This window comes from Ursus arctos, unplaced genomic scaffold (genome assembly GCF_023065955.2).
Source record: "Ursus arctos isolate Adak ecotype North America unplaced genomic scaffold, UrsArc2.0 scaffold_5, whole genome shotgun sequence".
In the NCBI taxonomy this organism is placed as follows: Eukaryota; Metazoa; Chordata; class Mammalia; order Carnivora; family Ursidae; genus Ursus; species Ursus arctos.
Genome location: NW_026623067.1, coordinates 47432324 through 47445403, shown reverse-complemented (window position 1 = coordinate 47445403; position 13080 = coordinate 47432324). Strand labels below are relative to the sequence as shown.

General features: G+C 41.3%; 1 protein-coding gene across 3 annotated transcripts in view; it reads right to left on the bottom strand.

Annotated features, from left to right (window-relative positions):
* The window catches only part of RAB3C (RAB3C, member RAS oncogene family), a 342644-nt gene that overhangs the window by 104471 nt on the left and 225093 nt on the right, over positions 1–13080 (bottom strand). The window lies entirely within an intron of this gene.

Sequence of the window (13080 nt, the reverse complement as noted above, 5' to 3'; positions counted from 1 at the left end):
ATAGTTAGAATATGTTAGAAATGTCTTGAGTCCAAGGCAATCAGTCAATGATAAAACTAAAAGACAAAAAACATGAGCTTGCCCTCTTGTCTACTTTGTTCTCAGAGAAGGATAATGAAATGACATCTCCAGGGAAAGGAGGTTTTCCAGGGACTTGGCTAGAGGTGTCCACACCTGCCCCTAGTGGTTGGAGAGATTCACTGCATCACTGTCGTACTAAAGTCCCTTCTTGTGGTCCAATAAATGGACTATCTCCAGAGCTGATCGTTTGTTCTTCTATTCTAATGGAGAAGTCGAGTTAGATAATGGTAACCTGTCAGATGTCCTCCCTACCGTGATCTCCTAACCACCCTTCTCCGTGTGACTCTATTTTACATTCTATAATCAAGTTCACATTCTGGAAGCACTACTTTGACCCTGTCAGTCTTTTGCTTAAAAACCTTCACTAGTTCCCTATTGTTAACCAAAGACCGCGAATTCTGATCCTGCCGCTCAAGGCTGCACTTACCAAGCCTCTGCTTGCATCATGCTAATGTCCCATGACCCCACATGTTTGATAGGCCACACCTATAGTGGGCAGGAGGAGACCATGTAAGGGTGTGACCAGCAGGAGGCCCTGTGCACCCGGCATTACCACTGCAACAATGGATCACACTTCTGCTCCACTCCAGCAGTATTCCATTATTGCTCGTTTCCATGTCCACATTGTAAGTTTGAGTTTCCCAAACCTTCTCTCTTCTTGCAGTGCTACCAAATGAGATTGCAGTGCTTAGCCTTGACATACTGACACTTCTATTAACATCTTTCAGTAAAAGGAATCTCAGGGGAAAAAAACCAAAAAGATGTTTCCACTTCCCCTACAGTCACAGATATTCAGATACTACTTTGGTTCATAAAAAAGAATTCTGAACTTGAAACATTCTCAAGAGTATTAACCTCGATCGCTGGTCTGCTGTGGAGACTTGTGTAACTGTCTACCACACTTTTCCGATCTTTGCTTCTTGAAAACCTGTCCTTGCAATTGTTATTTGGAAAAAAAAAAAAAAAAAAGAGTTACTGAGGACAGCTGGCCCTCTAGAAATCATCGCTGCATCTAGAAAATTCTAATCTTGAGCTTTTAAAACTCTGAATACCTAACCGTGTCCCCTAAAGATGACTTTGCTCTGAAATATTTAAAGCCATAAATACTTGTAATTTTTTTAAGCAACTGAGAAGAGGAGCTTTCTGAGTTTTTCTCTTCTTACAAGGACTAAGGTATAATAAGCCCCTGATCCTGATGGATTCTTTCATCAAGCGGAGAGTTTGGAGATTTTTTGGTCTCATTTAAATCATTACTATTTAGTTAAATATTTATTTCTCCCTTGACAAATTGGAATCTCTTTTAAAGAAGAACCTATTACATATGTATATCTATATTTATATAGATTATTAAATACATATGCACATTTCATCTTCATTACTTATCCGACATCTAGGATTATCCTTTTTTTTTTTCCAACAAGCAATTGCTGAGTGATTCTTTGTACTATCTCCCTCATGATTTTAGTCCTTATGAAGACATATGCATGTTGTCTAATTGATCTTGTCAGAGCAGGAGCACTCAGCACAAAGTTGGAGTTTGGCCCCTGTATGGTCAGATCATTTAATAGTGAAACATTTTCATGGCTCTGTGGGCCAGATCACACGTGCAGTGGAACATTTTTACTCTTCTATAAAATGCTCTGAGTATTAAATAATTTTGCATCATTCTTCTTTAATTAAAAAATGTAGGCTTATTAATTATTCTGTGACATGTATGCTTTGGTGTATGAATGTATGTGCTTCAATCTAGTCCGATCTACTCTTAAAGTATCTGGTTTTATCTTTAACTGCTTCTCATGGATTTTATATCAATACTAAGAAAGTATAAAATGGAAAAAAAAAGAAGGTATAAAATGACAGATGTAAGGTAAAAAAGAATTTTTATGATTAATTATAATTAATATTAATTATGGACCACATTTGAGCCAGACGGTGAGTCTGGTAAAATTTGTGGTAGCTTTTAAAATGTTCCTTCTTCCTGAGGAAGATGTGAAGAGATCCGTGCTCTTTAGAGAAGGCAAACTATAATAAAATACCATTTATTAGAGGCGTTTTCTTATCATAGTTTCAAGGAATGCTATCTTTTAGAAACCCTCAAAACACAGAAACATCTGAGGGAAAGAAGTAGGCCATTTCCAAGAAAACCTGAACTGGATTCAGCCTCGCACCAAAGCCCTGAAGAACTATATTCCCTCTTTGTGTTCTGTCAGTCGTCCAGAACGAACACTATTCCAAGCTGTGCCACTGATTATGCAGCCTCTTTGCCAATATCATTTCTAGGTTATAGACAGTGACTTCTTTCCACTCTGGTTGAGAAAATGATTTGAATAATCCATTAGCAGAAGAGAATACCTAACAGCCTGTTATAGTGCACACATGTTATCAATGAGTCATCTATAAGGTAAGAGAGAGGGTGGTTCATTAATTAAACATCCTACTCACCTCAGGGCAGAACATATTAATAATTACCATCTTTATGCTTCAATAATATTATTCTGTGTTGAAGTGAATAATTAAATTACACAGAAACAACCTAGCAAAGAGAATCATAATTATCATTATGAAATGGATAGGAGCATCATTGTCCATACATTATACTTTTCTAAATAGATGTGCCTCAATTTATTTTCACAGAATGTGGTTTTAAGGTAGAAGACCATTTTGCATGTGATTTTAGCTACTGTGTTTTCATTAACACCCTTCAGAGCTTCATATTTTATCAGAAATAATCTGATCAAAATACGGCATATTGTTAATATTCCCTGGTGGAGAATATTAAATTTAAATTCACATCTTGAAGCATCTTGCAGATGGTTAGATGTCTTTTAAAGAAACACGCATAAACTATCTCGCTTCTTGGCAGAAGTTATATATTAAGATGCAGCTGAATAGCTGGTTGGTAAAAACGGAAAGAAATAAAAGGTCCAAATCTAATAAAATTAGGCATTGAAAAGATTAACTCAGAATTTGAGAAACTTCCTCAAATCAAGTCAAACTCTGAAAAAGCTTTTGTTCCCCCTTTTTTTGTTAAAGATCTGGTTGTCTGGATTCTCTTTATATTTTCAAGCAGATGTAGTTCCCCAATGCGGTCTACTCCCCAGAGAAGACAGAACTCGAGGAAAAGAAGAGCACACATTCAGCAGCCCTTCCCCAGTCTGCTCCAGCAAGGAAGTACTGGGCTCTATGTTCTTCAACATTTCAATGCTGATGACTCTGCTTTACATCCTTAACGCTGCCCTCCTTCCTGAACCATACACTCCTATCTAACTGCCAGTCATCATCTCTGCTTAGAGTACAACACAACTTGCAAATACGAGCTACCCAAGATGCACCTGCCGCGTCAACCCTCACCCTGATCCCTGCTGCCCACCAACACTGACACTGTCTTCCTCCCTGCCAGTTCCTGCCGCCATCGGCTATGCAGGGGCGCAGGACCCAAACCCTGGAGCCGTCTGTGGCTCTTCTTGTTCTCTCCTGCCATCACCAAGCCCTGCCTGGCTTCCTTCCAGTATATATTCGGAATCCGAGCACTTTCCGTGGCACTCTCCAGGGCTGCTCCCTGGGCCCACACGAACATCACATGTGGCACAGACTGTGGTCCCAGACTCTTCATGGGTCACGGTTCCCTTTCTTGGATTCCCACGGTGTAATATCTACACAGCAGCGGAAGTGCTCTTCCCCAAATGCGAGTTACTATGACACTACCTCGGCTGGCTATCACACACAGAAGAGCCACAGCCCAAGGTGCTCTCCCGTCCAGTCTTGGACCTCTGACACTCCGGCCCTTGCTCTGGGCGCTCCAGCCCCACTGGCCTTCCTGCCGCTCTGCAGCTCAGCAAGCTCCTCGCTGCGGCGTGGACACCCGCTCGTCCCGCACATTCCCGCTCGCTCCACGGCCACTCTTCAGACGCCCGATCTAAAAGTCCCTGGCCGCAGCCCTTAACTTGGCTTCATTTTCTTCACAGCACATATTACCATCTGATACTGTATTGTGTTTTTTTTTTTTATTTGTATCGTTATTTATTTGTCATCTACCTGCCCAGCTAGACCTGTCCGTGGCTGGCACATTGTAGGCACTCAACAGTTTTTTGTGTAATGAATGACTAGCCAATCGACCCTCCTGTACAGAAACATAGTGAATGCATTTGTGAAATCAGGTTCTGACAAAGTCACAGGGAAAATTTTGTGATTATTACAGGAAAAGTAGTGCTGGACTCAAGAGCCCCCCTCTTTTGTTTTGAGCACCGAGGTAACAGGAGGGGCCACGTGCTCTGACTGCAGCTCTGCATGGGCTGTCCTGTGGGCTTCAGAGTCAGCACCTTCATGTCAGGCACCTCCCTCCACGCTGCCCTCTCCCCTCCTGCCCGGTGCCTCGCCCCCTCCACTCCTGCCACACCCTCTTCTTGCTGTTCACTTCAAGCCCTTGCACTAGCTGCGTGCTCAAATCCTCCGTCCCAGAGGGGGGCTCCTTTTTGCCATTCAGAGCTCACCTTCAACGTCAGTTGCTCAAAGAATCCACCCATGACCACGGAATCTAAAGCAGCTTCTCCGTCACACTAGCCATCATTGTAACTGACTTGTTTTCAAACCTCTATCACTAGTTGATTTTCTCTGCTTACCACCAGGCTCTTAAGTTTCAATATCTCTCTTGTTCCCTGCTGTATCCCCAGGGCCTAGAACAATGCCTGGCATGCAGTAGGCAATTAATAAATATTTGGTGAACACGAATATGATCCTTGAATCCACTGAATACATAAGAAGCACTAGTTGGAATATTAGCAGAACGCTGATCTCTGCACCCCTAAGTCTCCTACTGATTTGTAAAATGATGTTAGTCTTATTTTGTAAAAAGAAAAGTTTCTCTTTTAACCCAAATGTCTCTAGAGACTTTTTCTTGCAGTTGTGCTGCCGTATAGTTTCTCTTGTTTGAAACGAGCGAGGACTGTGTTTTATTTATCTGTTTGCAGCACAGAGCCGAGCGTCTGACACATAGCAGGTGCTCAGTAAATATTTATTGAAGAAATGAATGGATGAAACAAATGTCTAGAATGAAGCTAAGGATCTGCTGGCTGGGTGCCTGCCAAAACTATATAATGGAACGAAGCTAGACTGCCTGGCAACGTCTTAGCCCACCTTTCAGAGCTGAGAATTATCAAGTGAATTATCTTGGCCCGATTTCGGAGGTTTGGCTGCCTGCATGCCTCCAGTTCACCAGAGAACGGCGTACCCTCTTTACAAGTGTTGGCCTATTGTGAGGCCTGCGAAGACCCCCACAGCTAACTCGCCTTCTCCTAAGTTAGCAGCGTCAGGAGACTCCAGCCTTCCCTGAGAGCCAGAGCACCCACCCCGGCCCCCTCACCTCCTGCAGAGTGGGGATTTCTAGGGCAGAGCTGGGATAGCCCCGCAGACCTAGGCCCCTCACCTGGATGTTTGGAATCAGCTCTGCCCACGCCTCCCATGGCCTCGGTCCACCAGCTTGTGCAGCCTAGCCTGCGCTGGTGTGCGTTCCCCGACAGGTGCATCGTGCTGCATGTGCACCAAGCCTCTGTGGAGTCTGCAGGCTCTGTCCACACCTTTAGGTGAGCGAGGTCTACTTCCCGAATTCTGAACCCCATGAGGAGCCTCTCACCCTGCAGCTTCACTGTGATATTCATGATAATATACTCCTTCTTCCAGAAATGTCAGAACCCCTGAACATTCCACCTCTTCTGCGTTCATTTGATGCCGTGGATGGAGCGTTAATCGTCTCATATTTCTGCCTGGTACTACACGGCAGCTTTGTCTCTGGGCTCTCACCTTGGACCTACAGTTTGATTTCTAGACTTTTAGTTTTATCGCTTGATAACATGTTCATCAATAAATGGCTGATGAGATACATGTTAGATGATGTGCCCACGCAGTGAAATAGCTTATGGCCACTGAAAGGATGATGAATGCCTCTACTGGAATGGAAGCAACTCTATAGTACATTTTTGAATAAAAATATATGGTTGCAAAATAATATGTCTAGTATTATTATAGTCAAGTCAAATTATATATCTGCATATAAAGAGAAGGAAAGAAGTTTGTTCAAGAAATATGGATGGTGGGGGCGCCTGGGTGGCACAGCGGTTAAGCGTCTGCCTTCGGCTCAGGGTGTGATCCTGGCGTTCCGGGATCGAGCCCCACATCAGGCTCTTCCGCTATGAGCCTGCTTCTTCCTCTCCCACTCCCCCTGCTTGTGTTCCCTCTCTCGCTGGCTATCTCTATCTCTGTCTAATAAATAAATAAAATCTTAAAAAAAAAAAAAGAAATATGGATGGTGGTGAGATTACGAATACCTGGGCTTTCTTCTTTGTACATGATGCATTACTGATATTTTCTAGAATGAGTGAGTGCTATCTTTGCAAAGGGGCAATATAATTAAAAAGAGGAAAGAAAGATAAGCCTTAGGTAGGGACCTCTTACGTGACCATTTCTTCTCTGATCTGTAGTAAATGTTAGCTGAGGGAGGTAGGAATGGGAAAACCCATGCAAGGGAGAGTTGAACAGGTCTGGGCCTGCCTCCAAAAGTGTGCTGGGCCTCAGGGCCTGTCCCCACCTCAGCAGCAGAAGGGGCTGGCTGTAAACCCAGCCTACTGCAGCTAGAAAGTCAGAAGTCTGTTTACCACTGATCTTAGTGTTTCCAAATCGTGCATGATCTTTAGTTTTTAAATCAGAGTTTCTCTACCTCTTCCTTTTCCTCCTTCTCCTTTTTCCAAAAATTTCCCTTCTTTTTAGTTGGCTTTGTTGGCAATTTTAAAGAAAGTCCACTGAATTTGAAAATACAATACATCAAAATATGTTTTTTCCAAAAAGTAAGTACTTGAAAATAATAACTATGATATGCAGGGCCAAAATGGAATTCTTAAGGCCAATATTTTTCTAAACACTTCCTTGTATTAGGATAAAGATCATAACATGTAATAGAAAGTAGTAGTATTGGAAAGAGAACTAGTTGATACAACCATTCCACGGAAATATTTTACCCTGAAAGCCTCCAAATTGGTAGTCCCAGATATAAGACATTTGTTTACTCCAGAGACTGTGGACAGATAGTACAGATGTACCAGGATATTGGTTTTCTTAAAACCAGGGGAATAGTCTGATAGAATGAAACCAGCACTACCCGCGTGGACAAACTAAGCTGTATATTCATTTAAACACTGGAAGTTTATGCCCCTTTAGCTTTGAAGCTTCCTAATACAAGTGACTCTCTAACACTGAAAGGTAAAGAGTTTTCAGACACCACTTTAATAATTTGTTTAACTCAAAATGGCTCATGTATGCCAGGCACTCTTTTAGGCCTGGGGAAACAGCAACAAACAACTGAGACTCTGGGGGGAAAAGCAAAACCTCATGGGCTGGCAGTGATGTCTCTCAGTGAGTGAGAACTAGCGCTCTGCAGAAAACAAGTCCTGGGGTACGCCCTGCAGAGTCGTCTCCTGCAGGGAGGGCCAAGGGTAGCACAGGGGACCCTGCTGGGCTCCTTGCCTCCAGCACAAGGCTCCCCACACAGAGCAGCTGTGTTCTAAAGGCCACGGTCCAGCTGAGCATACCGTCCTGCATTACAACCTCCAGGCCTGGATCATGACCACATGGGATGGAAGTTAGGGTCAGAAACATCTGAAGGGTGTGAGTCCTTTTAAACTTATATGGAGGGGAGAGTCCCAGTCCTTAGGCTGAAGGAATAATGAAAGGCAACTGTCCTCTCTAACATTTGACACTTTTTTTCTGTATCCTTACAGAAAAGAACTATGGGTTGAGTTCTACAAAGACATCCTGAAGTTTGATATAGGCCCCCCAAATCTGGCTTATTTTAATGTTGCCCCACAGTTTCTTTTCTTACTTTTTCAGTAGAACCGTATCCAATCAGAGGGACTTGACTCCATTTGGGGCAACCAGAGAGAGGCTTCTCGAGGAGGAGTAAGAGTAACAGCTGGGTGGGGTGCTGAGCCTGATTCTCCCAACTTGCCATCCACTGCTCTTCCGCTATGCCCCCTGGTCCTACAGGGGACTGTCCGTCACTCCTGGGCATCCTCACAGGTTGTCATCAGCCACTTCCCTCCGCATCCACGTATCTGCAGAGCTCTGCTGCCTCTCCCGCTTGCTAAAGCAAACCCAAATGGCTTTCTCCTCTACATCACTGTGCTCTTCTTTTCTAAGTTGTGGGGAAGGCAAACTTTCATTAAATGTCTGTCTTGCAAACCAGGAAGGTGGCAACTTCCTCTTTGGTGAGAGTGGAAACAGAGTGGTGAGCCCCCAGAATGTGTGAGAAGCTTGGTCATCTGTTGTTTTGTGACAATCTACAAATTCTTATAATATGTGTTGGGTGACATCACCAGCAGGGCAGAGAGACCTCTCGGACAGAACCAAACGTACTTAACTAGTACAGGAAGACTGGTTTCTGGGTGGGACCTGCTGAAGTTTTCCACAGTTTCAGTCCCGATGGGGTAGGGGTAGGGGTTGGGGGTGGGGCGGGAGGTGTTCAGGTGAAGATGTACTCTTCTGGAGATCTTTCTTTCAAAGACTCACACTGCTGGAAAGACATTTAGTAAATGTCTAATGCCATTTCTTGGTTTATCAATGAGCAAAATGAAGTATAATCTCTCTGACTTGCCTAAGGTTACTCTAAAGTTTGGGGGCAGAGCTGGGCCTTGATGCTTCGGTGGCTTTAAATGAATTATCAGATCTAAAGACATGAATATAGGTACTTTTTAGTTATAAAATTTAAAAACATGGGTTCTCTGTGTTTATGATTTTATATCTTTCCCCTTGTTACCCACTGTTCCCCTTTACTCAAGATGTTCCATATGTGAAGTTAATCTCAACTTATTTAAAATAGCAACTTTTTATCAGCTAAAACGAAAAGTTCTTTAGAATTGATTAGTATATCTAAAAGCAAAATGAGGTAATTAGTAAATTTAATTTTTATACATTATCCCAGTTTTCTATAGCAATGGAAAGTCAGATGTAGATATAGACATTTTTAATGTACTTTGAACTTCAAAAAAAATAATTCAAGAAAATACTAGTTTAATAGATGTATAAATTGACCTAAAATGTAATAAATGCTGACAGGTTCTAGTCATTAGAGATATATTCTGTATATTCATAATATGTTATAGCCATAGCTCACCAACAGAGAATCAATAAAAGTAAAATATCAAGATTTCTTACTTTGATACACATAAAACCTATGTGTACATCATCTATCGCTTACCCTTTTGTGTTATCAGAGTCTAGCTGTACTCACCATCTTTGAGCTACTTTATAACTATAAATTGTAGGCAACCGATAAAGATTTAAGTTCTGTCCTACCTGGTAGTGAGTTAATTGACTTCTTCCCTCTTTTGGGAAAAACAGTTTTGTCCCCATTTGCAACTCATCTCAACATGGCTTCACTGCATATAGATTTGTAGTTTTGACTTTGCCTTTGAAACAGTTATAACATCTTCCTGGTTCTGTCACACCCTATAGTAAAAAGGATTTTTCAACATGGGTTCATTGTCTAGCTGTATAAGAGAAATGACTTGACATTTTTTCTGAAAATTATCTTTTAACAGATACTAAGGAAGAAATATTTATATTGTGATTTCCTCAGAAGGCTAGTTATTGGTAGGGAAAATCCATCTAAAGGGTAAATACTCATGAAAAGTGGAAATAAAGTATTTTCCATTAAAGAAGGCAGTAGGATATGTTGTTTATGAACTGAATTTCAGGAAGGTAAGAAAATCTTGCAAAATATGTCTTTAACTATCCCAGGAATTAAACTGTAATAACAGTTTTAAGGAAGGAACAACCTAAAATGGTAGCCTTCAGCCACATGACCAGTGTGAATTCTCACTGTGGCTACTCCAGGTTGAGATGAGCTATCCACATAAAATGCACACCAGATTGGGAAAGAGATAGTACCAAAAAATGGAAAATATCCCATTAATAATCTTTCATGTTGGTTACATATTGAAATAGTAATATTTTAGATAAATTTGGTTAAAAAGGACTTTTAAAAATTAATTTTACCCATTTTTTGGGCTACTAAGGAATTACAAGTTACATCTGTGGCTAACATCTTTCTCTTGGATGATGCTGTTATAGAGAATTAAACAAAAAGATAATATTTTACTAAACATCATTGGCATATTCTTGGGTTTTGGTACCTCTGCTGAAGAAAAACAAAGCAAGAGAGATCACAAACTGAAGAGCAGTTACCTGGGAATTCACACAAAGTTAATACGCTTTCTCTATAAATGATCACATAATATTTGGCTGCCATCACATACAGTATACGGTATAAAGACAAAAAAGATAATGAAACAGCTGCATTAAACAACTTAAAGGTCAATAAGCATGCATTGTTGTTGTACCTTTTGTCCTTGGTGGAAAGTAAGTATAGTCAGCTGGGTGTGTGTGTGTGAGAGAGAGAGAGAGAGAGAGAGAGAAAGAGTGTGTGTGTGTGTGTATATGCATGTGTGGAAGTTCAAGGTTTCCACAAGGAAATGGAAAGAGCCAAGCACTCAAAATGAAGAAAGAGGTAGAAGCTTGGCTAAGCTTTCTATAGATATGATTGGTTACCTTGGAAACTGTTTAAATTCTACATCAACAAGATCCTGAAGTTAACTAATTTTTTTTAGAGCAAGTAACATATGGATTTAATGTTTTTTTCACTCCAAAATGAAATTTTAAAGTATTTATGGCTTTTACAAATGCATACATTAATTAATACATAATTTTCACTTACACTGAAAGAGCAAATTATATAACTACCAGGTTAAAAGGCATTCAGGTGAAAGATAAATTGTTTTCAGGGAAAAGGAAACAAAAGTGCTAAGTAGCCTCCACTCCCAGCCCTAGTCCCTTTGTCAGAGATGTCCACAGTTAGCAGTTTGGTATATGTCCTTGTAAATGGATTCTTGCTGTGTGTGTGTGTGTGTGTGTGTGTGTGTGTGTGTGTGTGAGAGAGAGAGAGAGAGAGAGACAGAGAGAGAGAGACAGAGACAGAGACAGAGACAGAAAGAGAGAGATGGAAAGCGGGGTGGTAAGAGAGATGGGATGAACATAAGGAATAGTGCAGAGGACCACAGGGGAAGGGAGGGAAAACCGAATGGGAAGAAATCAGAGAAGGAGACAAACCATGGGAGACTCTGGACTCCGGGAACCAAACTGAGGGTTACAGAAGGGAGGGGAGTGGGGGGATGGGGTAACCAGGTGATGGTTATTAAGGAGGGCACGGGTAGCGATGAGCACTGGGTGTTACACGTAACTAATGAATCATTGAACACTACAGCAAAAACTTATGATGTACTATATGTTGGCTAATTGAACGTAATAAAAAAAGAGAGATGGGATCATATAATTTATGTTGTTATATAAACCACATTTTTAATGCATGAATATTGTCTTTGGAAAGTTAAGATGTGTAAGCAATACTCTTATCTATCTAACAGGGAGTCTTTTCACGGACAGATAACCTCCACTGCCCATAGAGCTAATTATTTGACTTGCTGAACTGATGCTTTTGGACATGTATCCATGGCATGTCTCTATTAACTAGATTAGAAGCTCCCTGAGGGCAGAAATCAAGTTTATTTACGTGCACCAAGCATCTAGCACACAGATAAGTTCACGGTGGGCTCTCAAAAATACTTTCTCAATAATAGATATTTCTTGTCTTTATCAGTGAATATTCACTAATCACATAAGATATCCTACCTAGGTCCTGAACACCAGATAAGGTAATGGACAAATTGCTTGGTTATTAACTGCTCACATCCTGGCAGGTGGGATATTCTGTTAAGTCTAGGTTTTTGGTGATCCCATTCTTGAGAATCATAATGCTTAAAGCAGGCTTAGAGAACCTCTTAGAGCGAATCACCACAGTAAGTGCTTTATGTACATTAACTCATTGAACCCTCACAACGACTCTGTACAATGAGGAATCGGATGTACCCAAAGTATTAAGTAGTGGCATTGGAAACTGACTTAGAACTCACACTCTCAATCTCTGTTACATCAGGAGCTCATATTCCAAAACTGCCATGACTTTTCCATACGGTCAAGGTAGACATCGAGGAACTGGCTCAACTTTTCAAACAAATAAGCACCCAAATCCTAGTGACACATGAATTCATTGCGCATTTATCGTATCCATTATGCTACCATTCGCTGGCTCACGCTCATTACTTTTGAGTGAATGACAATGTGGCTAAGTGGGAGGGTCTCAGGGAAGGATTAATAGCCTGGAGTCAGAACAGGGTAAGGTCTCTTATCTAGGTCAGAGAGATGGAAGAGTAAGGAAGGAGCACTCGAAGGATTCCCTTTCCTGCCTCCGCTGGTTCCCCTCTGGTAGTGACATTTCTAATAACAAAGAGCAGACCTGCATGCATTGCTACTCTGTGGCCTAATTTTCATCTTCTAAATCTGCCATCGTGTGCTTTATGCTCTTATAAGGTAAATGACTCATCACTAATTAATCAGTACCATGATGCTAAATTTTGACCAGAAGACTGAACCAAGGCCAAGTCAACCTGGCTTTCAGTTAATTGGAAAAATTAAATGAGTGAAAGAAGCCAGTTCTTCTGGGTGTAAATAATACACTCTATTTAAAGACATCAGGGAAAAATATTTTAATGCCAAAAGACTCTAATAAAACTATCCGACTCTCCTCTTCAACATGTAATTAAAGCTCTAGTACTGACGTAAAATTGATAGTAAGGAAAATAGGATCTTATACACTAAATATGATGAAGAATTTTATGTTGAATTTTATCAAGGTTCTCTTGTCTTCTGAGGACAAAATATCTCTTATGGTCGGACCCACTTGTTCTTCGCAAAATTGCTTCTAGTGTCAACCGTGTGCCACACACTAGGGGCGCAGTGGGGAGTTCTAGAGTGTGTGCCCACTTCCTTTGTGACTTTGCACATGCTGTCTCTGCCACCTGGATGCAGGGGACAGCTTGTAGTCTCCGGCTAACGTGTACC